The sequence below is a fragment of the Toxorhynchites rutilus genome, chromosome 1 (assembly GCF_029784135.1).
Source record: "Toxorhynchites rutilus septentrionalis strain SRP chromosome 1, ASM2978413v1, whole genome shotgun sequence".
Lineage (NCBI taxonomy): Eukaryota > Metazoa > Arthropoda > Insecta > Diptera > Culicidae > Toxorhynchites > Toxorhynchites rutilus.
The window spans coordinates 113,069,439-113,095,170 of record NC_073744.1 but is presented as its reverse complement, the minus strand read 5'-3'; the positions used below and the strand labels follow the sequence as shown (position 1 = coordinate 113,095,170).

The 25,732-nt window shown below is 40.6% G+C and overlaps 1 protein-coding gene across 2 annotated transcripts in view; it reads right to left on the bottom strand.

Annotated features, from left to right (window-relative positions):
• Positions 1-25,732, bottom strand: part of LOC129779994 (uncharacterized) — a 161,171-nt gene that overhangs the window by 87,213 nt on the left and 48,226 nt on the right. The window contains exon 1 of one of the 2 annotated variants that reach the window (XM_055787942.1): positions 24,930-24,955. The exons of the other annotated variant lie outside the window; for it this stretch is intronic. The gene's annotated coding sequence lies outside the window, so the exon portion shown is untranslated. Of the gene's footprint in view, positions 1-24,929; positions 24,956-25,732 lie in introns of those variants that run through there. 2 annotated transcript variants of the gene reach the window in all.

The window sequence follows — 25,732 nt, the reverse complement described above, 5'->3', positions numbered from 1 at the left end:
TTTGGTCGACGGTCAGCAAACGCGGCATCGTGCGGATAGCTTTTTCATGTCCAAAATGTCGTGCAAAATGTACCCCACTCGTTCTTTTGAAATGCCTACGACATCAGCTAGCACGCGTAACTTCACTCCATGATCGTTCAAAACGAGTCGATGCACTTGTTTTACGATTTCTGGATTCGTGTCCACATTTGGCCTTCAAGAGCGAGGCGCATCTGTGGGGCTTGTATGGCCCATTTTTAATTTACTAAACCACCGATAAACCGATTGTTCTCGAAGGAGCAGAAGTGGAATAACATTTCGTCAACCACTGCATTGATTGTTCAGGAGTTTTTCCTCTTTTCCCATTTTCCCATATGCGAATGCTCAGGTAGTAACACTTAAACAACTGTAGTTTGTGAACAAACATTCGATACATTTATGAAGCAGATTTCTTCGCACTAAACACGTATTAAACGCTGCTTTGTTGATTCGAATGAGCCTATTTTTCTCGCACAAAATACAGCTGACACCGGTAAAAGCTATTAATCGTAATGAAAATGAATTGTCTCAGTGGAATCGCACCTCTAGACATCGTTCGTACGACGAAAACCAACTAGCACCAAACAAGCGTTCAACATAGCATGCATACAGAGTCATACATTTGTGAGTAAAAGCGACTAAGAATATCAACATTTCTCATCATTTTGCGCTATTTTCAAAAGAAACGCTTCATTTAATATTTTATTTATTTATTTATTTTGGATTAACGTCTTTACGACATGGTTCACAATTTTTCTCCAATTAACTCGGTTCGTGCTTATCTCTCTCCAATTCCGCGGGCATCCCGTGCTCACCATGTCATGCTCCACTTGGTCTAACCACCTTGCTCGTTGTGCTCCTCGTTGTCTCGTACCAGCCGGATTCCCGATGAACACCATTTTTGCAGTCCGACATTCTTGCAACATGTCCTGCCCAGCGTATCCTTCCAGCTTAGACCACTTTCTGGATACTGGGTTCCTTTTCCCTTTCCTCACTTTTTCAAGTTTTCAAGATGCAAATCGACAAATCGAATCGAATCGGTGTATTTAATGCTGTACAGAGAGTGTATCTCTTTGCATAGGTAAAGATACACAGGTACACAAGAGTATCAAGAGACCATTCACTCACTGCTACAAGAAATAGGAAGCTTTCTGCTATTAATGTCTTCTTAACAATTTCCGAATTCAATTGCAAACAAATCCCAATTTAGGTCAATTCATGCATTCTGATAGATTACGTTGTTCGTTGCAAGTCTAACGTATGGCAATATACCTTCTTCAGTTCATTCATTTATTGTGGACCTCCAAAATATGTGAACAGAAGAATGGCTAAACGATCAATGTACTTTACATTTTACAGTACCCGCAACCTGCATCTATTTTACAATGCTGATTCTCCCAGGCTTGTAGGTTTTGAAATCTGTGTTAGGGTAACACAAAGATTCCAGCTATCGTACATCAACCGCTGCGCTATCATGACTGAGTGGATTTCCGAGCGGGCATCCGATTATATACAGATTTGTATGATTTCAAAAGCCTGTTTTCAGAGCAGTTTTTAAACTATTGAAACAAGTTTTGGGGTCAATAATTACCAATCATATAACTCTTGGACATTATCTTTCGAATGAAGTGATTACTATACCTCTCCGTTCAGCCGGCAAAGAGGTATTAGTGTTCAAAACCTTGTACTCCAAGCGTCACGCTCTCGATTTCAAAAACTTATACCTAGGTACAGAAATGAAAGACGTAGTCCTACGTGAAGAAATATTCCAATTTAACCGAACTCAATATTAAAAATAAATTATTATAATTAAAATTTACAATTAAATTTATTTTTTGGCTCCGAACACTATTATTTATTGAGCTCAAATGTGCTATTATCCGTCACTATTTCAAAGATAAATAATAATTCACTTGGATAGTCAAGGGACACATCACGTAAAAACTTTCTCGATCCAATGGATGGTTACAATCTGCCATTGTGCGACAGCAGTTCTGCAAGGAAATCCCTTCTGCTGCAATGATATATTCATATCTCAACAGTGCGATTTCATTTCGAGAAGTACAAATTGCAGATTCCCATTCTAGGGCAACTCGAGTCTTCAATCACAAGTGACATCTTTCTCTTGTCCCGGGGAATGATAAAAGGCACCGCCGCAGCTAATGGAATATGGAAAAAGTGCAGGAACCACGACACGACGACGACATTTACTCCAGCTGGTCCATTACTGCAGCGTTCCCAATGCAATGTGTATCTTCTCGGCGACATGGTGCCGATGTTTCGCCTACTCCCGCTTCTAACCCGACTCCGCAATCAAGGGTGAATTCGAAAACGAGCGGATTAGGGTTGCTATCGTTAATTCCACAGATGCTAAACTTTCAATCCACGTGTGACTCGTTCGCTATTTGTATTTCTAGACTATGGTTATTTTTGCTGCAGTATCTAACTTCCTCTCTTTCGGCAGGAAGCACCCTAACGACGACATAAGATATAAAATTGTCTCCGAATATTGTTTCTCACCCAAACCTGGTATCGACACTCGCAGTGCAAAGCTTAGCTATGCAAAAGGAAACGAAGTAAAGTCTCCCGCCAACGAACGTACGGATTAAATGTATGAATAAGAAATGAACAGAATGAATAAAATAACACCAATAAAAATGGTAAGAAGACATTAATGGCAGAAAGCTTCGTATTTCTTGTAGCAGTGAGTGAATGGTCGCTTGATACTCTTGTGTACCTGTGTATCTTTACCTATGCAAAGAGATATACTCTCTGTACACCATTAAATTCACCGATTCGATTCGATTTGTCGATTTGCATCTAGAAAACGAAAGAAAAAGTAGAAGAATAAAGGGGAAAACTTGCCTAGAGTATAAACAGTGGATCTCGCTGAGGCAAACTTTCGACGTGGGTCTGCTCTCAGAGACCCACCTAAAATCCGGCGACAGTTTCTGGCTGCCGGATCACAACATCATCCGACTTGATCGCACCAGCTCTAGGGGGGACGGTGTTGCGGTCATCGTACGGAAAGGCATCAAATACAACATTCTTCCGCACATTCGCACGTCGACCATCGAGGCGCTCAGTGTGGAGGTCGAATCGACAAACAGTAACATCCACTTCAATGCCGTGTACTGCCCTCATCAGTGCGTGAACAGCAACGGAATGGCGCGACAGTTCCAAAACGACTTGATCGCCGTTACACGCACCTCTTCTCGCTTTGTCGTCGGGGGTGATCTCAACGCCCGCCATGAGGACTGGCGGAACTACCGACAAAATCAAAATGGGAGACTTCTCTTCCACCACGCGCAGCATGGGCAGTACGCAGTACAGTTCTCTGATGAACCGACCTTCACTTCATCAGCGGGAAACCCATCGACATTGGACATCTTCCTTTCGAACATCATCCTGACTAAGCCAGTGGCGCTCAACGAGCTCAGCTCCGCTCACCTGCCGGTAGTTGCTGAAGTTGCAGTCAACATTGTTCCAGCAATCTACCTCCGAAAGGATTACCATCACGTCAACTGGCTGGCGTTTGGAAGGATGGTGGACCAGAACATCGAGGAGAACCTGCCGCTTTACTCTGTGGAAGATATCAACCAAGCGCTGGAAAGACTCCAATACGCCATAACCGTGGCCGATGTGGCGTGTGTGCGAAGTGTTCCTGTGAGGGGTAAGTTTGTTGCTATTGACTCTCACACTCAATTTTTGATCCGCTTGCGAAACGTGCGTAGACGCCAGTTGCAGAGGACCGGGGATCACAACAGAAAGGAAGAGGTGGCCGATCTGAACTGGCAGATTGCTTCCAGGATGGTCTCTCTCCGAAATAACAGCTTCGGGCGCACGGTCCAAAAATTGGATGATCGCTCCAGACCATTCTGGAAGGTAGCCAAAGTGCTGAAAAATCATCCAAAACCAGTTCCTCCTCTCAAGGTTAGCGATAGTCTCCTCGTTGCGCCTGTTGAGAAAGCAGATGCGATAGGCAATCATATTGCATCGTCGCATTTGCTTGGCTCGAACATGGCTAGTCCGCTTGAACAACAAGTTGCGAAATGCGTCCGAGATCTAGATGCCTCCCCTTGTGCCGTACCTCGGGAAGATATAGTCAATGCAGAACAAGTTTGCTCAGCGCTAAAGGCCACTAAGAACATGAAGGCTCCCGGGTTTGATGGAATCTTCAACCTGATCCTGAAAAGGCTCACACCCAAGGTTTATTTGTTACTCAGCAACATCTTCAACCGATGCTTGGAATTGTACTATTATCCATGCATCTGGAAAGAAGCGAAGATCGTGCCGATCCGCAAACCCGGGAAGGACCCAACTCTACCTTCAAGTTACAGACCCATCAGCCTCCTATCAGCGCTGGGCAAACTTTTCGAAAAAATCATTTTGATCCGTTTGCTAAAGTTTGTTGAGGTCAACAACATCCTCCTGCCTGAACAGTTTGGGTTTAGACGGGGGCATTCCACCATCCACCAACTGGTGAGAGTTGTGAACACCATCCAAAGGAACAGGGCTGTATCCAAGTCCACAGCCGTGGCATTGTTGGATGTTGACAAGGCTTTCGACAATGTCTGGCATGACGGACTTATATATAAACTCTGTTCCTTTAACTTTCCAGCTTACCTTGTTAAAATCATCCGGTGCTACCTTCAACAAAGGTTGTATCGTTGAATGGCTGTTTGTCAAACACATTCTCTATCCAAGCAGGGGTCCCGCAGGGAAGTCTGCTAGGCCCTTTGCTGTACAGCCTTTACACCTCCGACATTCCTCCCCTGAGAGATGGCTGCGCGTCCTTTCTGTTCGCAGATGACACCGCAATTGCCGTCAAGGGGAGGATGCCTCGTGAAATTATAAACAAGCTTCAACGATGCCTTGACGCCTTTGTTGATTATGCTAACATGTGGAAAATCAAAATCAATGCCTCCAAAACCCAAACAATCATGTTCCTGCACAGGCAGTCCCCAAAATTGAAACCTCATCCATCTTGCGTTGTGGTGATGAATGGCACAAGGGTTGAGTGGTCCGCCGATGTTACATACTTGGGGCTAGTGTTAGATGAAAAACTCCTCTTCCCTCATCATGTGGAGAATATTTTGAACAGGTGTTCCGCTTTGGTTCGATCATTGTACTCTCTAATCTGTCGGCGATCCCGCCTCTCAAAAGTGAACAAACTGGCCGTCTACAATCAGATCATCGCTCCTGCCATCCTTTATGCAGCGGTGGTGTGGGGGTCATGCGCACAGACTCAAGTTGCGCAGAACCGTGCGCTGAGGATGATCCTCGATCGTCCTTTTGATGCTAGGATCTCGGACCTCCATCAGGAGGCTAATATACCGAAAATAGGTGCAATAATTAACGAAATCAAAACAAAATTTGTAAACAAATGCAGATTATCAGAATTTGCATTGATAAACAATTTGTACATAGTAGAATAGTTGTATATAGTAGGTAGTAGGTAGTTAGTTTCTTCAAATTAATAATAAAAACTTCAAATAATACCATAAAGGTGGTGCGTTCATGCCAAATTAGAAATTACGAACATTAGCACAATAGTATGATTTGAACAAAAAAAAATACAGTATCAAAGATGAAAAGCTCGGACTGTATCACTTGCACTGTAAAAATGTGTATTACCAAAAACAAACAACTGAATAAAAACAGGAAGTGGGTTATATCTATGGTATAACCGCAAGGGTGACGTAGGACTATCGTTGATTTAGAGATCATTTGTTTGAAGTTGAATCTAAATCCATCCTGAATGAATGAATAAATAAATATTTGGGTGACTTCAAAAACGAGAGTGTTACGTTGGAGACTCAAGGTTTTATGCATCCAATATTGGATACAAAAAACCTTGTTCTGAAGAATAATCTTCAGAAGCTTTCCTGCTAACTGCACTTGATTGACAAATCACAAAACCAAATGTATGTGGTCGCAGTATTATATGGATAGAAAACATTAAAATAAACTCGCTTGAATGTAATTTTCAATTCCAAGGGGAACTGGCAGATTATTTTTCAGCAACGATCATTTCTTTCCAGGTTTTCTCTCGATAACCAGCAAACGAAAAGAGTTGCGCGCGTGTATGTGTGTGTGTGGCGGCTGCTTCTATGTCTTCCCGAAGAACCGTATTTCGATGCTGATACTCTCTTGGTCACGAGAGTATCAGCATCGGCTTTTCTGCGCTCCCTCACAGTTAAAACAAACTGATTGCATTTCAGGTCAGGTCAAGCCAGGTAATGAATCCCTCGATCCCTCGCCGTTCAGCTCGTTCAGTAACGAGGTTGTCTTGTCGATGTCCTCAGGCGTCGCGCACAAATTACGTAACGCTAAAAATCCGAATTTTGAACCACCTCTCCCCCCCCTTTTCGTAACGCAATTTCCTATCTCTAATAAACAGAAAGTAACGCAACATCTACCCCCTCCCCCCTTATCGCGTTACGTAATTTGTGCACGACACCTCACGAAAAATGAATCGGTTTCACCACCAGAATATCATTTCAGTATGCTTTTCGTGCGTGATTGAATCGAGAGAAGGTGTGGTTTACGATGGCAATTTGGAAGGCAAACTAGAGGAGAATGAACTCTCTGAGTATGAAAATTTCGGCGACTGAGCAATAATCGATTGAAAATTATGTAATTTTCGCGATACGAAACATTTTCCGTTTTTCATGTTATGCATCCAATATTGGATACGAAAATATCCTACTGATGGGAAAGAATAATCTTCAGAAGCTTTCCAGCTAATTACACTTGATTGAAAAATTACGAAATCAAATGTAGTTGGTCGCTGTTTTCGCCATATAATTAGAAAACATTGAAATAAACTCTTTCGCATGGATGTATTCTTCAATTCCCAGGGAACTGGCAGATTATTTTTCAGCAACGATTAGATATTTCCGGAATTTTCTCGATGCTGTATGGCATCCAAACGAAAATTCTCGTTTCAGTTTGGCCTGCAAAAAACTTTTCTAAACTCTAATCCATCAAATTTGGAGCCCTGAAAAGGGCCGATGATTATATGCTAAGCTAATATAGCACCCTCTCCTTGGATTCGATGGGCCAGCTGAATGTCCTTGGGCATGATGTGACGCGTTTTGCGTGGATAGCACACAAATTTGTATCTTCGAATAAGCCTCCTGCAGCGTCATAACCGCGGAACTTTGGAAGCGCAAGTCGGTTTTGAAGTCCTGAGCAATTCCACGATCCAAAAGCTGCAAAGGTAGCTTGCGGATCAGCAATTCGGTCGACTTCCGATAGCGATGAATTTCACGCAAAGTTCCCGGTCGATAGCGATGTGGCTTCTTCACCTATCCTGCGGCTGGTGCGCTTATCCGAGCTGCTTTCGTGTGCCTTACCACTGAAAGACTAACTAGCTATCTGCTTGGTCCCAAACAAACGAGTCGTCACGGTGCGAGAGTAGAGTAAGAAATGAACGAAAGCAAAGGAAGCGTCATTTTATAAACCATAAAAGTATAGAATCTAAACCCCACCCTTATTATATTCGTTGCTTACCCTGAGAGAGAATAACGAATAACGAAGTAAGTATACAGTAATGTATTTGAATCCGGACACTTTGCGTTACATTTAATACCATACCGCAGCCACAACATTTTCTGCATGTTGAATTAATGCGATTGATAAGTAACTATCAAGAAACTATCAGTAACTATATTAGCAACTATTAATCGCATAAATTCAACATGAAAAAATGTTATGGCTGTGGTATGATATTGAATGTAATGCAAAGTGTCCGGATTCAAAAGCATTACTGTAAAAAAGAGTTAACTCGACTGAAATTTTTTCGGTTCGGCCTGCAAAAACGAAATTAAGAGCCCCCGCCGACTGCAGACTGACTTGTCGACCGATAGTTCGGTCGGCTTCTTAATCAGTACGGAGAAAAAAAGTCTGTAGTGTACAGCATAATGCATAGACGTAAGTATGAGCTTCCCCATCTCACATTCCAATAAGATTAATGGGTTTCCAAGTGGGCGCGCTACATACGGATACGAATGATTTCAATAACCTGTTTTCGAAGCTATCATTAAGCTATTGAAACAATTTTTCGACTCAATAAATAGTAATCATATAACTCTTGGACATTTTATCTTTTGTATGAAATGATTATCATACTGTTCCGTTGATCCGAAGCAGAATGAATCACGCTTAAAGAAGGAATGGATTTTTTCTTGGAATTTAGTCAGCAGAAATAATGCCCTTTCCCAACAATTAAAAACGACAAACGGTAAACAGTTTCATCAAAGTGATTTCTTCGATATGGGGATATATTCACTACATCATGTCATATATTTCATATTTTTCATTATGAAATCCATATCCATGGCACCTATCAGTATCGAATTATCATCGACACCACGATTTTCGCTAAATGCTCCTTTCAGTTCGGCCTGTAAAAAACTTTTCTGAACTCTAATCCATCAAATTTGGAGCCCTGAAAAGGGCCGTTGATTATATGCTAAGCTAATATAGCACGCTCTCCTCGGATACGATGGGCCAGCTGGATGTCCTTGGGCATGATGTGACGCGTTTTGCATGGATAGCACACACATTGGTATCTCGGAATAAGCCTCCTGCAGCGTCATAACCGCGGAACTTTGGAAGCGCAAGTCGGTTTTGAAGTCCTGAGCAATTCCACGAACCAAATGCTGCAAAGGTAGCTTGCGGATCAGCAATTCGGTCGACTTCTGATAGCGACGAATTTCATGCGAAGTTCCCGGTCGATAGCGATGTGGCTTCTTCACGCTTCCTGCGGCTGATGCGCTTATCCGAGCTGCTTTCGTGGTGCCTTACCACCGAAAGACTAACGAGCTGTCTGCTTAGTCCCGATGAAACGAGTCCTCACGGTGCGAGAGTAGAGTAAGAAATGAACGAAAGCAAGGGGAGTGTCATTTTATAAAACATAAAAGAATCGAATGTAAACCCCACCCTCTTTATTGTATAAGCTTACTGTATACTCACGAATATAATAAGGGTGGGATTTAGATTCTATACTTTTATGGTTTATAAAATGACGCTTCCTTTGCTTTCGTTCATTTATTACTCTACTCTCGCACCGTGACGACTCGTTTGTTAAGCTCGGATAAGCGCACCAGCCGCAGGATAGGTGAAGAAGCCACATCGCTATCGACCGGGAACTTTGCGTGAAATTCATCGCTATCGGAAGTCGACCGAATTGCTGATCCGCAAGCTTTGCAGCATTTGGTTCGTGGAATTGCTCAGGACTTCAAAACCGACTTGCGCTTCCAAAGTTCCGCGGTTATGACGCTGCAGGAGGCTTATTCGAAGATACCAATTTGTGTGCTATCCATGCAAAACGCGTCACAACATGCCCAAGGACATCCAGCTGGCCCATCGTATCCGAGGAGAGCGTGCTATATTAGCTTAGCATATAATCAACGGCCCTTTTCAGGGCTCCAAATTTGATGGATTAGAGTACAGAAAAGTTTTTTACAGGCCGATAATAATTCGTTACCGATAGGTGCCATGGATATGGATTTCCTTATGAAGAATATGAAATACATGACATGATGTAGTGAATATATCCGAAGAAATCACTTTGGTGAAACTGCATCATAAAATTATTTGTGTACGAATGCCGCAATCGATAGTCGACTCTAATTTGCGCTGGGTAATTTCCTCGGAGGACTCGATTCCTCCTTTGAGCATTAATAATCTCTTTCTGGCAAAACGATGTGGTATGAATCACATTATTTGAATGATAGAATGAAGATGTTTTCTGCCAATTTCCTTCAACCTCCAAACGTATCTTTCTCCCGTTTGTCGTTTTCGCGTTCGCTAATCCTTTCTCACAACACCCATTTCTAGTTTGAGAAATTGTTGAGTAAACATTGTATGCCAGTGCGCGTAGAGCGGGAATTCCTAAAGATTCATTGTACCTCTATAAACTGCCGAAAGACGTGATCTTACGTTGATCGCACTTGATTGAAAAATTCATAACGAAATGTATTTGGTCGCAGAATTTTTTGAGTAGGAAGCAAATAATCGCTCAAAAATTACATGATTTTCGCGATGTGAAACATTTTCCGTTTTTTATGTTATGCATCCAATATTGGATACGAAAGTTTTCTGCTGACGGGGAAAAATAATATTCAGAAGCTTTCCTGTTTATTGCGATTGATTAAAAAACAGGAAGTGGGTTATATCTATGGTATATCCGCAAGGGTGACGTAGGACTATCGTTGATTTAGAGATCATTTGTTTGAAGTTGAATCTAAATCCATCCTGAATGAATGAATAAATAAATATTTGGGTGACTTCAAAAACGAAAGTGTTACTTTGAAGACTCAAGGTTTTATGCATCCAATATTGGATACAAAAAACCTTGTTCTGAAGAATAATCTTCAGAAGCTTTCCTGTTAACTGCACTTGATTGACAAATCACAAAACCAAATGTATGTGGTCGCAGTATTATATGGATAGAAAACATTAAAATAAACTCGCTTGAATGTAATTTTCAATTCCAAGGGGAACTGGCAGATTATTTTTCAGCAACGATCATTTCTTTCCAGGTTTCCTCTCGATAACCAGCAAACGAAAAGAGTTGCGCGCGTGTATGTGTGTGTGTGTGTGGCGGCTGCTTCTATGTCTTCCCGAGGAACCGTATTTCGATGCTGATACTCTCTTGGTCACGAGAGTATTAACATCGGCTTTTCTGCGCTCCCTCACAGTTAAAACAAACTGATTGCATTTCAGGTCAGGTCAAGCCAGGTAATGAATACCTCGATCCCTCGCCGTTCAGCTCGTTCAGTAACGATGTTGTCTTGTCGATGTCCTCAGGCGTCGTGCACAAATTACGTAACGCAAAAATCCGGATTTTCGTAACGCAATTTCCTATCTCTAATAAACAGAAAGTAACGCAACATCTAACCCCTCCCCCCTTATCGCGTTACGTAATTTGTGTACGACGCCTCACGAAAAATGAATGGGTTTCACCACCAGAATATCATTTCAGTATGCTTTTCGTGCGTGATTGAATCGAGAGAAGGTGTGGTTTACGATGGCAATTTGGAAGGCAAACTAGAGGAGAATGAACTCACTGAGTATGAAAATTTCGGCGACTGAGCAATAATCGATTGAAAATTATATAATTTTGGCGATACGAAACATTTTCCGTTTTTCATGTTATGCATCCATTATTGGATTCGAAAATATCCTACTGATGGGAAAGAATAATCTTCAGAAGCTTTCCAGCTAAATACACTTGATTGAAAAATTACGAAATCAAATGTATTTGGTCGCTGTGTTCGCCATATAATTAGAAAACATTAAAATAAACTCTTTCGCATGGATGTATTCTTCAATTCCCAGGGAACTGGCAGATTATTTTTCAGCAACGATTAGATCTTTCCGGAATTTTCTCGATGCTGTATGGCATCCAAACGTAAATTCTCATTTCAGTTTGGCCTGCAAAAAACTTTTCTGAACTCTAATCCATCAAATTTGGAGCCCTGAAAAGGGCCGTTGATTATATGCTAAGCTAATATAGCACCCTCTCCTTGGATTCGACGGGCCAGCTGAATGTCCTTGGGCATGATGTGACGCGTTTTACTTGGATAGCACACAAATTTGTATCTTCGAATAAGCCTCCTGCAGCGTCATAACCGCGGAACTTTCAAAGCGCAAGTCGGTTTTGAAGTCCTGAGCAATTCCACGAACCAAATGCTGCAAAGGTAGCTTGCGGATCAGCAATTCGGTCGACTTCTGATAGCGACGAATTTCATGCGAAGTTCCCGGTCGATAGCGATGTGGCTTCTTCATGCTTCCTGCGGCTGATTCGCTTATCCGAGCTGCTTTCGTAGTGCCTTACCACCGAAAGACTAACGAGCTGTCTGCTTAGTCCCGATGAAACGAGTCCTCACGGTGCGAGAGTAGAGTAAGAAATGAACGAAAGCAAGGGAAGTGTCATTTTATAAAACATAAAAGAATCGAATGTAAACCCCACCCACTTTATTGTATAAGCTTACTGTATACTCACGAATATAATAAGGGTGGGATTTAGATTCTATACTTTTATGGTTTATAAAATGACGCTTCCTTTGCTTTCGTTCATTTCTTACTTTACTCTCGCACCGTGAGGACTCGAGCTCGTTAGTCTTTCGCAGACAGCTCGTTAGTCATTCGGTGGTAAGGCACACGAAGTCAGCTCTAATAAGCGCACCAGTAGCAGGATAGGTGGAGAAGCCACATCGCTATCGACCGGGAACTTTGCGTGAAATTCATCGCTATCAGAAGTCGACCGAATTGCTGATCCGCAGCTACCTTTGCAGCATTTGGATCGTGGAATTGCTCAGGACTTCAAAACCGACTTGCGCTTCCAAAGTTCCGCGGCTATGACGCTGCAGGAGGCTTATTCGAAGATACCAATTTGTGTGCTATCCATGCAAAACGCGTCACATCATGCCCAAGGACATCCAGCTGGCCCATCGTATCCGAGGAGAGCGTGCTATATTAGCTTAGCATATAATCAACGGCCCTTTTCAGGGCTCCAAATTTGATGGATTAGAGTTCAGAAAAGTTTTTTACAGGCCGAACTGAAAGGAGCATTTAGCGAAAATCGTGGTTTCGATAATAATTCGTTACCGATATGTGCCATGGATATGGATTTCTTAATGAAGAATATGAAATACATGACATGATGTAGTGAATATATCCGAAGAAATCACTTTGGTGAAACTGCATTATAAAATTATTTGTGTACGAATGCCGCAATCGATAGTCGACTCTAAATTGCGCTGGGTAATTTCCTCGGAGGACTCGATTCCTCCTTTGAACATTAATAATCTCTTTCTGGCAAAACGATGTGGTATGAATCACATTATTTGAATGATAGAATGAAGAAGTTTTCTGCCAATTTCCTTCAACCTCCAAACGTATCTTTCTCCCGTTTGTCGTTTTCGCGTTCGCTAATCCTTTCTCACAACACCCATTTCTCGTTTGAGAAATTGTTGAGTAAACATTGTTTGCCAGTGCGCGTAGAGCGGGAATTCCTAAAGATTCATTGCACCTCTAATAAATTGCCGAAAGACGTGGTCTTATTTGTATTTGGTTGCAGTGTTATATGGATAGAAAACATTAAAATAAACTCTTTCGCATGAATGTATTTTTCAATTCCCAGGGGAACTGGCAGTTTATTTTTCCGCGCGTGTATGTGTGTGTGTGTGTGTGTGTGGCGGCTGCTCCGATGTTTCAAGCGGAACCGTGGCATCACTCTCCTCCTGATGGATTCCCTTTTGGCCTTAGGTGCACAAACAGGCTCTTGGTGACACCGTTCATCAGCGTTTTCATGATAAACGAAATTAGCTTCACAACAACAGCGACAACATGCTCCAATCGCTGTTCAATCATAACTGAGTGGGTTTACGAGCGGCGCTCGCTTATATACCGATTGGTGATTTCAATAGCCTGTTTTGAAAGCAATTTTAAGACTATTGAAACAAGTTTTTGGATCAAAAAGTAACAAGTATATGACGCGTAGACATTTTATCTTTCAAATGAAGTGTTTATCATACAATTTCGTTCAGCTGTTTAGGAGCTATTAACGCTCAAAATCTCGGTCTCCAGCGTAACGCTTTCGTTCTCGAAACATTGGTTTTACACCCCGGTATAGAAATGAAAGACGTAGTCCTACGTCAAAATAACAAAACCAAATGTATTTGGTTGCAGTGTTATATGGATAGAAAACATTAAAATAAACTATTTCGCATGAATGTATTTTTCAATTCCCAGGGGAACTGGCAGATTATTTTTCAGCAACGATGATAGCAACGAGAATTCCGCGCGTGTATGTGTGTGTGTGTGGCGGCTGCTCCGATGTTTCAAGCGGAACCGTGGCATCACTCTCCTCCTGATGGATTCCCTTTTGGCCTTAGGTGCACAAACAGGCTCTCGGTGACACCGTTCATCAGCGCTTTCATGATAAACGAAATTAGCTTCACAACAACAGCGACAACATGCTCCAATCGCTGTTCAATCATAACTGAGTGGGTTTACAAGCGGCGCTCGCTTATATACCGATTTTTGATTTCAATAGCCTGTTTTGAAAGCAATTTTAAGACTATTGAAACAAGTTTTTGGATGAAAAAGTAACAAGTATATGACGCGTAGACATTTTATCTTTCAAATGAAGTGTTTATCATACCATTTCGTTCAGTTGTTTAAGAGCTATTAACGCTCAAAATCTCGGTCTCCAGCGTAACGCTTTCGTTCTCGAAACTTTGGTTTTACACCCCGGTATAGAAATGAAAGACGTAGTCCTACGTCAAAATGCATTTAAGCCGTGAAAAAAAAAAGAGGCAAACTTTCATTCGGCATCGGACTGTTGAGCAATCCAGTTCACTTGGCTTTCGCTGCGCTTCGATCTAAGATTGGACCCCATCAGTGGTAATCCAACTTGGATATCGTCGTTTAGGGTTTCTGTTCGTTTTTCGCGTTATTCGTATCGTGCGTTTTTCTTTCCGCGTCATAAATTGGACGCTGTGTGATGAGCAAGAAGAAGAGGAAGGCAGGCTCGAACCCTGTAATAAACGAACGCATTGCCAGGGGCAATAAAAATTCGAGGCAGGCGTCATCTAATGATGCACGCGATGTTGGTGCAGTGAAAAGCGCTCGCACTGAACCAAGCCTTCGCGAGTGTGACACCGCATCGAACAACAGCGAAGTAGGCGACTCCGGCGCGTCGGTCGAAAATGTAAGCGCCGCTACCCAGGTAACAACCAAAATCAAGCTCCCCCTGCTGGTGGTAAAGGCGGTCACTCTTGACAAACTCATCAGCGTATGCGCATCGATGGGTGTTACCGCAGAGTACAAGCTGTGTGGCATAATTCAGTCTTTTTCCAAGCAGTTAATATTGTTTGTTTTCCGTCATCATAAGGGCTTCGTTGGTGCCTTTGAGAATGCATCAATGCATTAAACTGACATTATGGCGAAGCAGGCGTTAAGGTTATGCACCAAAAAATTATTTGGGGAAAACCAAGCATCTTGAATGTCTTACTGGAATGCTATAAGTTATTTGGGTTCGCGTGCCAGTCGCGAATCTGCCTTCAATTAGGATTGCATTTGCGCTAATCTTGATCATAATGAAGCAATGCTAATGTTTTCGAGGTTGTTGATATTAACAAAAGAGTTTATTTCGCTTGTTTAGTCACCAAGAAGAAAGTAAATGTCGTTCTGGAATTTTGTATGTGATTAGGTTTCGCTTGACAGTAGCAAAACTTCCTCCACTAAGGGTGACAGCTGCGCTTTTCTCGAGCATGAGAAAGTAATACAACTTTTTTCGGGGCCAGTAATATTGGGCCTGTTCACAAACGTCACTTCACGGTGAAAACGAAATGATTTGTATGTAAGGTTATAGGCACTTCATTTCGTTTACACCGTGAAGTGACGTTCGTGATCAGGCCCATTAACAGATAAATTTCTTTTGAGAATAGTGCAAAATGATGATAAGTGTTTATATTCCTAGTAGTTTCAAGCCACCAATGTAATGGCTTTGCATGCATGCTATGACGAACGCTTGTTTGGCGCTTGGTTTACGTTGTACGAACGATGCCTAGAGGTGCGATTCCACTGAGGCAATACTAAATAACATGTAGCATGATATTTGATAATTGCAAGTGTTGTCATTGTTGTTGTTTCCATGCGGTGCCAAAGATATATTGATGTAGTTATGAGATGTGGAATAATGGTGCTGGTGCAACATATATATAACCGACTGTAACCGAGTCTATGTCTATTGCGAAAAAGGTCACAGGAAGAGCGTTCGAGGTAAATTTTCAATGCATTGACATGAAATAAATTGCGACATACGATCAGCTAGTGTATTGTTTTGCGAGGGCAAGAATGAATAATCCACTTTAGTCAACTGATTTTACAATAAAAAACCCATTTCAGAGATTGTTCTACTAAGCAGTTGTTTCGACTCATATAAAATAACAGTGTAGTTCTACGTCAACAATGCGGTCGTATCCTGACACAACCTCCTATAATTTTTCATTAAATAAACAATTGAATAACTGTAAAATGTTCTGTTCATTATCTAAACGCTCTAACTTCCTCGTTTTGATTGGCCCGATTCACGGTTTCCCCAACACAGCCATCAACACAAAGCAGTCTTGAAGAAATCGGCATTGCAAATACATGAAAGTAGGGGGATTTTTGTTCTCGCCGAGATGTGTTCCCTAACACAGACTTCAAAACCAAGCAGCGTTTGAGAAATCGGCATTGTGAATACATGAAACTAGGGAGAGCTTTTGCTCCCACCGAAATGTGTTCCCGAAATGTGATTTCAAAACCAAGGTGCCTGAGGGAAGTCGGCATCGGAAATACATGTAAGTCGGGTGTATTTTTATTCCGACTGAAATGTGTTTCCCTAACACAGACCTGAAATCCATGGAGTGTGGGGAAATTGACTTTGCAACTTCATGCAAGTCGGGGGTAGATGCAAACTTCAGAGGGAAACGTAAAATAAAATAATCGTTTGATAATTCTTCCGTTCACATATTTTGTCCTAGGTATAATACCAAACGTGAAATGAAATTAGTTTGTAACGAAGAACATAATCTATCACAATTCATGAATTGACCTTACATGGCATTTGTTCAATCTTTTTACTCACAAAGCAGATATATTGAATTCAATTGAATTCGGAAATTGTTTCGGCCAAAAATTTAATCAAAACAAACAAATTATTGTGAATTGTGAAAGTTAAGGCAGTCCCAGGTCAACCTTGCGGTCATATCATAGATATAACCGCAACTCATTTTTTTCACGCAGTTTTTTTTGCGCGGTTTTTTACGAGGTTTTTTTACGCGGATTTTCCAATTAACGCGGTTTTTTTACGAGGTATCTCCCCCTTAGCTCACATTTTTCTCTAATGTTCCCTCAGAGCAAATTACGGTAATTAGTGCTTGTAATGGAGCTCAGCGCTTAGTGCCGCACCTTATCACGATTCTCAGGTGGATTTTAGGTGTTGGGTAACAGGGAGCCCGCCGGGTGGTACAACGGGACGGGGTTTTCACGGGCAGCGATTCGTGAATGTCTTTCCCTGTCTACTTAGCTCTGGAGAAGCTCGGCAGAAGAGTGTACAAATTAGTAGGGAATCTTCTAGCAACAGCAGATGATCTCATTCGTGAGGAAAACCGAACTATAGCTACCAGTAACCAACGAATTTGCTAGAAAAAAACTACGGGTTTTCGGAAGCGAGCAACACTCAGCTTTTCACTTCCGTTCTACGTAAAGATAGTCCCAATTGATATCTATCATTAGGTGACATGGTTTTTTTACGCGGATTTTCCAATTAACGCGATTTTTTACGCGGATTTTCGAATTAACGTGGTTTTTTTACGCGGATTTTCCAATTAACGCGGTTTTTAACGCTGTTTTTTTTACGAGGTACGTATCCCCCGCGTGAAAAAAACTGGGTGTAGTTTAATCAATTCCAATATCTAAATTAAGTTCAATCCTGTAAACCAGTATCATCCAAATTTGTTTTTCCAATTGCATATTGTCACAATTCAAGAATAACAATCTTTGTTCTAACATTGACTCTCTTCATCTGTTTTGACGTAGGACAACGTCTTTCATTTCTATACTGCGGTGTAAGTTCGAAGCTACAAAAACGAGAGCGTTACGTTGGATGAACAAGACTTTGAGCATTAATAAACTCTGTTCAACTTCTATAAGACCAGGAGATGATCTTGCTGCTTTGTGTTATTGTAAACAAACAATACTTCAAATTATATTCTAGTGCGTAGGTATTGGTGACTACCATACACTGCATGATTTTCATATGTGTGTGTCCAAGCGCTAAGCGTAAACGAATGTTTTTGTATTTTTCAAGTGTCTAGTTTCTATAAGACCAGTTACAGTTTTTCAGTGTTTTAGTTGTTTTGATCAATAAAAATGACGAAGGGAAAAGTGCTCACGGAGAAAGAAGAAAGACAAATCAAGTTTCACTAAGAAAATGTTGGTATCAGATACTCAAAGATACGGTAAGGAGGAGAGAGATCCACGAAAATTGAAGCTCTCTGACCGGGATAAGCAATGAATAGTTAGAACAGCTTCGAATACCCGAAAATCGCTTATGCAAATAAAGCAATATTTCAATTTAAATGTTACTCGAATGACAATTCGTCAAGTTTTGGTAAAAATCCTCACATAAAGATGGTTTAAAAGCTCCTCATCTTATACCATCTCACATCGAAAGACGTCTGAGTTTTGCCAAAGCTCACATGAACCGACAATGGGACATGGTATATTGTGATAAAGAATGTTTCCAAAAGAATACATTTTGCTATATACCATAACGAAAAGTTTTTCAATGTATAGATTATCTTCACTGACGAAAAATAGTTCAATTTGGATGGTCTTCATAGTTTCAACGGGTATTGGCGTGATTTATGGGAGAAGGCATTTTTCAACAAGAAATTTTGGTGGAGGCTCGTGCATGGTTTCGGGATTCTGTGCAACCGGAAAGCTCAACATCTTCTTCTTCTTGGATGGTACTAACGTTCCAGTGGAACTTTTGCCTTCTCAACTTAGCACTACTTGTGTCACTTTTATAAGTAGTACTTGGTTGAGATTGCTATGCCGAATAACACGCCTTGAATGTACTCTGGAGTGGCAAGCTCTAGAATACGCTGTGGTCACAGTGCAAGCCGGAAGAATTTTCTTTGGCGAAAGATTCCCGACCAGAACGGGAATCGAACCCGAACACTCGGCATGATAGTGTGGGACGCTAACCACTCGGCCACGGGAGCACCAGAAAGCTCAAGATAGGTCTCAAATAATTAAAGAATTAAAAACAAGTTCTGGAATCCTCTCTCCTACCGTTTTTGCGTCGATATCGTCACAAAAAATTCACATTCACATTCCATGAATTTTGAAATGGTCTTATATAATCTGGACAGCTGAAATTATTATATTTAAGCACAATAAATAAAACAACTCTATTGAGTGAAATTGACGTTAAATATACTTCATTATAAGCATTCAACAAAGTATGAATGTATCTTATTGAAATTCTAACTGTTTGTGTTGCAACGAAATAGAAACAGGGTGGTCTTATAGAAGTTGGACAGAGTGTATCTCTTTGTCGGTTGAACGAGATGGTAAGGGAATTACTCCATTCGAAGGATAAAATGTGTACGAGTTATTGTTACTTTTTGATCCAAAAAATGTTTCATTAGCTCAAGAACTACTTCGAAAGCATACTATTGAAAACACTATAAACATAGCTATTTTCATGTAGGGGAGGAGGGAGTAACACGGACACGTTAAGAAGAATTTCAATTATATCTTTTGAAACTCTTCTTCTTGAATGGCGTTAACGTTCCCTGTGGAACTTTTGCCGTCTCAATGTATGCACTAAGTAGCGTCATTTATTAATGCTTAGTTGAGATTTCTTAAGTCAAATAACACGCCTTGAATGTATTCCTAGGGGCAAGCTCTAGAATACGCGTGACCACAGTGCAAGTCGAAGGAAATTTCTTTTGACGAAAAATCTCCCGGCCAGAACGGAAATCGAACCCGAACACTCGGCATGATAATGTGAGACGCTAACCACTCGGCCACGGGTGCACTTAATCTTTTGAAACTCATGTTTCCCAAAACTTTGATGCAGTTTCTTGCAATTCAATATACTGTTTTTCTACCTAATTGGCCAAATATTTTACAAAAAAGTGTTTTCAATGTTTTTTACTAAAATTAAAACATACCGAAAAGTACAACATTTTTGTCGATGCAGGTATAATGGACATGTAGTGGGTGTAATATGGACAGGTTTGTAATATATGAAGCGTAGAGGTTTATCGATCGCGAGAGGAATAATTCTATTCAACCAAGATCTGAACTCATCACGAATGTCCGTTAAATGATGAAAAAATTGAATTAATCCACCTAGAAGTGATATCGTGCTTTTCAGCAGTAAAAATGGACATACCCTCGACTATTTTGCTTTTGGTTCCTGTTTGCTTCTAACCAGTCCATATTTGGCGATTTGGTTTCCATTTATAGACGCAGGGTATTCCTTAGGAATAGATTAAACACACAGTTCATCTCACTCCCACTGGCAACTGTCCGTTTTACCCCACCAGTACAATTATTTCAATAATTTAAATTTTTCTACTCAAAAATTAAATAACTTTTCCGTGCATACCTATCGCTTCTCTGTTAATTCATTTGTGAGTGGAAAATTTAAATTGTTCGGACAGTTGCCAGGGGGGGTGAGATGGACTGTGAAAAGTCTGTTTAATCTATTCCTGAGGAATGCCCAGCGCCTATAAACGGAAATCAAATCGCCAAAGGTGGACTGTTTAGAAGGTGACTGGAACCAAAAGCAAAATAGTTGAGGGTCTGTCCGTTCATACTGCTGAAAAGCACAATATCACTGCCAGGTGGATTATTACGATTTTTTTATTTATCATTTAACGGACATTCGTGATGTATCATCAACAGACATTTGCTTTTCTAAGATTTGACGACTTTGACGTGAATTTGAAGAAAATTGGAGACAATTTTCACTGATGATAAACTGTACCAATCGAGAAGATTGTGCATTGCTGAGGACAAAACTACCGCGCGTCAGTTACTTTTCAGCTGAGTACATTTGATCGCCTGAAATATTTAAAAGCATGAATCAAACCGGTGAATTATGCTAAAAAGGGTCTATGTGTCAGAAACAGCCATTTACCGGAAAGGAGATCGGTCAACACTCACTCGGCTCGGTACTTCCCTTCTGGACGTCCTTTTCATCGTTCGTCGTTATGCTTGTGTATATTTTTTCTGCTAAATCCTCTTCTGGCAGGGGTTCGTTTTTCACGGCTCTGGGAGGACCACCCGTTAATAATTTATCATCGTTATTTCTCTAACTCTTTCTGGCCAACTTAAATATGGAGCTCCGCAACGGAAGGTAAATGAAGGCAAAATGATAGCTAATATTCTGGAATTAAAACTCTTTTTGCCGTCTGAATGGCGCGCAAATCCCTCAAATTATGGAGTTACTTCCGGAGACACTTTCAACACCCCCTCGCCCCGTTCCCATCCAGGATAATTTATACCACCTGTCCGTCGTCCCAGGCAGAAAAAATCTCCAAGTTAAAGGACATGGTTCGTTTGTTTTCCGGACTTAATCCCAAACACGACATATTTTATTTGCGGTTGTACTGTTTTGAAATGGGTTCTATTTATATTTGCCGAAAGCATGCAAAACCAGTACAGAATGATGCTTAACGCAAACGGCTTATGTCCCTACGAAAACGAAGAATATTCTCCACTTCCCGTTTTTTATTTCGCTGTCGGAATCGGGATATTAAATTCAGTTCCACTGACGCGACAACCCCAACTGGGAGTGGAACTCTGTAAGGCATAACTTGTAATTTACATGAAAATCCCAAGCTGATATTCAATATTCAAAACATCGTCGGTCCCACTGCGTGCTTATAATTTGCACGTATATTTGCCACATGGAAATGCCATGTTCTTTGTGTTATATATTTCCCGGATTCAATTTGCATACATTTGATGCCGCCATTTCTTACTCCCATTGCGCCAAACCGAGTCTGCGGATCCGGATCGGAACGAAGGGAGTTCTTGCAGACGCATTTAGGCGGCGCATGAGATATTTTGAATTTGCTGTGTTGAATTTGGTCTGTTCGATTTGCATCCGCACGACACACATTGTGCCATTAGGGAAGTGAGGATGCTTTATACTGTTAAATCGGTTTAGGATGCTTCCACTTTATCGATAATTTTGTGTCGTTCGAATCAAACATTGTGTGTGATTTCGTTCTCGAGGAAGTGGTTGATTGGTTGAATCTAGGGAGCATTATAATAAAATAAAATAATAAAGTAATGGGTTTTTGAAAGAAAACGATTTTTCTTCCAACTGGGTGCAGTATCATTAACATTGAACCATCAGTATCATTAACACGTTAAGCCCCGCGACGGTCCCTGGGGACTGACCCTGAATTTTCCGTCTTTTTTCCCCGATCTCACTGGACCGACAGTAGACTTTTCGTTCGGAGAGCTTGAGCTTGGGTAGACTGTACAATTCGTAGTTGCTCTCCGTGATTGACCTGAATCAACTAAATTGCACAAAGAACACACAGAATGACGCTTGGGACTAGCAAATCATTCTCGTTGTGCAATTTTCGGTGATTCGAGCTTTAAATGGTCAATAACGACGCCGGCCACGTCCTTACAGTCACCAGGGGAAGGGAAGGAATGTTAGTATGATATTCGCCACCCGAAGGCCAGAAGGATCGCCGCTATAGCGTGGTTCTCTAGCGTTTATCATGGAAGAGATAGTTGTTAGTGGGAATGGTTAAGAAAAAATCAGGATTCACTGTGATAAATGATGTGATTCTAAAATCTTAAATTAGATTTTTTTAATATTTAAATTTTTTAACTTTTAATTTTCAATTTTTAAAATTTTTCAATTTTAAAGTTTTCAAATTTAAACAATTTTAGAATTTTAAATTTTTTTTTTGAAATTCTCAGATTTTCAGATTTTAATTTTTTGATTCTTAGATTTTTAGAATTTTAATTATTTTTATTTTTGGTTTTTTGAACTTTTAACATTTAGATTTCAACACGTTACCCCGACTTTCTCCCGCCGCGCTCTCCATTCGGTGCACATCAAGAGCGTCCGCACAACATCAGTGTCGGTCCCAGCTTCCAAAGATATTTATTGTATAAATAAGAAATACTCAGCAATCCGACTAGAAAGTAGTCACATTTTGTAAAACATCCGAAACCAAACTGTACATATTTTCATTTTACTACTCAACAACGGATGAAGAACCTCTAATCTGAGTTTATAAACTCAATCTAGTGCCTGGAATTGAAAAACCAGGAACCAAAAAACTAATATAAATATATAAATGCTTTCAACTAACTAACTCACTCCAAATGAAAACTGAAATTAGAGTCTTCTGAAAAATTCTGAAATTTAAAATCTCTAACATAATTAAACCGTGGGCCTGACCATGAACGCCACCCAACGGCGAAAACAAGACGAAGTGTATTTAACCTTGCATACAAATCATCTCGTCCCCACCGCGAAATGGCACTCAAAGATTCGATGCACCTATGTACGAAAATGCGACCGAATCGAATGCAATTGTGAAAAGTAGACGAATACACAGAATTGCAGCGGTACGGCTGCCAATGCAAATCAAATGAAACCAGTATGATGTATGTGTGAGAGAGAAGAGAACCTTGCTGGAGGAGAGAAGAGAGACTTTGAGAAAAACAGTTCCACTTAGCTCAACAAAACAAATACCCTCTCTACACATACACACAATTAGGAACGTCACCGCACATAACAGCGTGTGACCTTTAAGAGCAGAGAGACCGTGGTACGCGAGAATCAAAGAGACTTGCACCTCATATCGCTTCCAAACTTTCATCTGAAATACTGCTTAAGAGAATAGAAATTAAAAAAAACTTAGCCCGCGATGTGGCCATCGCATAAAGGCGGTTTTATATTATCCAGCACGTAGCGTAAACGGCACGTACCGACACCGGCAGACAAATACATGATGTATTCATATCATCAGGCATAGCAACTTCTCTGTACGGACCGGCAGCGCAGACGGAGCGGAGAAATGCTACTGGTGATTGAACCGATGTCGTACCGAAGAGCGACGAACGTACCCATACCACGAACTTCGACGTTTGATTTGTATGTATGGTGCTACTCGCCCGTGTAGTTCGTGCCCGGCACCGGCAAAATATTCTTTTCGAGAATTCCTTCATGCATTTGTCTGAAACGCGCTGCGTATGTCCGGAGCCGTTCCGCTATATATATACGCATACACATTTGAAACACACGCAATAATATTTGTCTTGCATGAAACGTGCCGTGCCGGTTACGCTACGTGCCTGATAATATAATATTACCTTAACGCCTGCAGATTCTCCCTCGGTGATACATTCACTGCGGCACACAAACACACACACTTCGTATTAAAATGGAGGAAAAAGAACACACGATAACAAAATCCCGTCCGTATTATAATTAATCGTGAATAAACGCGCACAACTTTTCCTTCAGAAATATGAACGTCACTTGCAAAAAAACACACAATGTTTTCAATGCTTTTTCCATTTTGGAAAGATCACTTTTTCGCCGATTTTCGAATTGCACACCAGCTGACGTGGAGCGAAGAAAAATTATGTCTCGACAGTAGACTTTTCGTTCGGAGAGTGTCGAAAATGATATTTAGAAAAGTCCCCTATTGATTCGCTGGGACCGACACGGGCCAGACGAAAAGTTCATTGTCGGTCCCCTATTTCGGTCGGGGCTCAACGGATGGCAACTCAAATTTTGGAATTTATTTTTCAAGTTGTCAGGAAAACACAAACATACTTGAAGAAGATCTGATTTATTAAAATTGAAACATTGAAATGTTGTCCATGGTTGAAAAAAAAGTGAACTTGCTTTAGCAGCGTTTCAAGAATCTTCCTAAAGCTCCACATGGACTTTTAGTCTGGAACTCAGTTATATTATAAACTAAAAAATAATGAACAACTAATAGAATCAATAATTACGAGAAAAACTCAAATTCTTGCGAGTGTAACACAAGAAGGCTATCTAATCGGCTTCATTTTGGTTTGTCGATTATCTCAATCGTCCCAGTAGTTTTTAATGTTATCAATTTTTGAAGAAGACATTTTTGGAAATGGATTTTTATGACCATCCTAAAATGGAAATGGCCCCTCTCACGAAAAATATAAAAAACAGTCCAATATTTTGCAATAAGGAACAAAACAACCAACTTTCACGAAAATCTGAGAGCCACTTCATCGTTTTGGCATGGAATGGCTGTATAATCGAAGTGTATATCACACGTTTGAAATAGATGCTTTACCTGTTAAAAAATGTCCAGAAGCATACCTGGAATGAAAAAGAGAAAAAAGTGTTATGGATTTGATGTACAGTCAATCGCAAAATCAAGTATACACTCCGTGTTGGTTTGTTATTGTTGAGTTTTTCGGGGTACAAAAGTAAATAATTAAAAGCGACTCATATTCATCGTAAAACTGATCCTTTTCACTCTCATGTAGTGATAAGAAAAAAATTGAAATGGTCATATTTCTACTTCATGTTTAAAAAACAAACAAAAAATCTTTAGAAAGAAAGATGAAGATGACCCACCTCATACCCCTACAAAGGTTTGAACTGGCCGATTTATCTAATAGATAATATTAATGTTTAACCCAATTAAGAGAACAGTATTATAAAACCAAAATCAAAGCGAACTGACTCTGTTACTGGCATGACTTTCTATCAATCGAACATTATAAATAGGCAAAAACTGCAAAAGAAAAACAATGGTCCTATCTGTATCGACATTAACATAATAATAATCTCAACTTCAGGCCTAAAGTTTTTTTTCAAGGCATGTCAAGAAAATTTCCAACCCGGGAAGATCCTTGACAGATTGGGAATTGAACCCAATATCTAAAAGTGTCTACTTAGAACATGATAGAGATCTGCCACAATTCAGAAATACTCGATATAACCATCCGATAAAAAGATAGTTTACGACAATTCTGATTGAGCTATTCCCATTCCAGTTTCCACTTCGGACCCCACATAAAAATTTCATTAGGTATCAGTGTTCTGCCAGTGTTCACTTAACATAATCCAGGCTCATCAAACGCGCGCTTG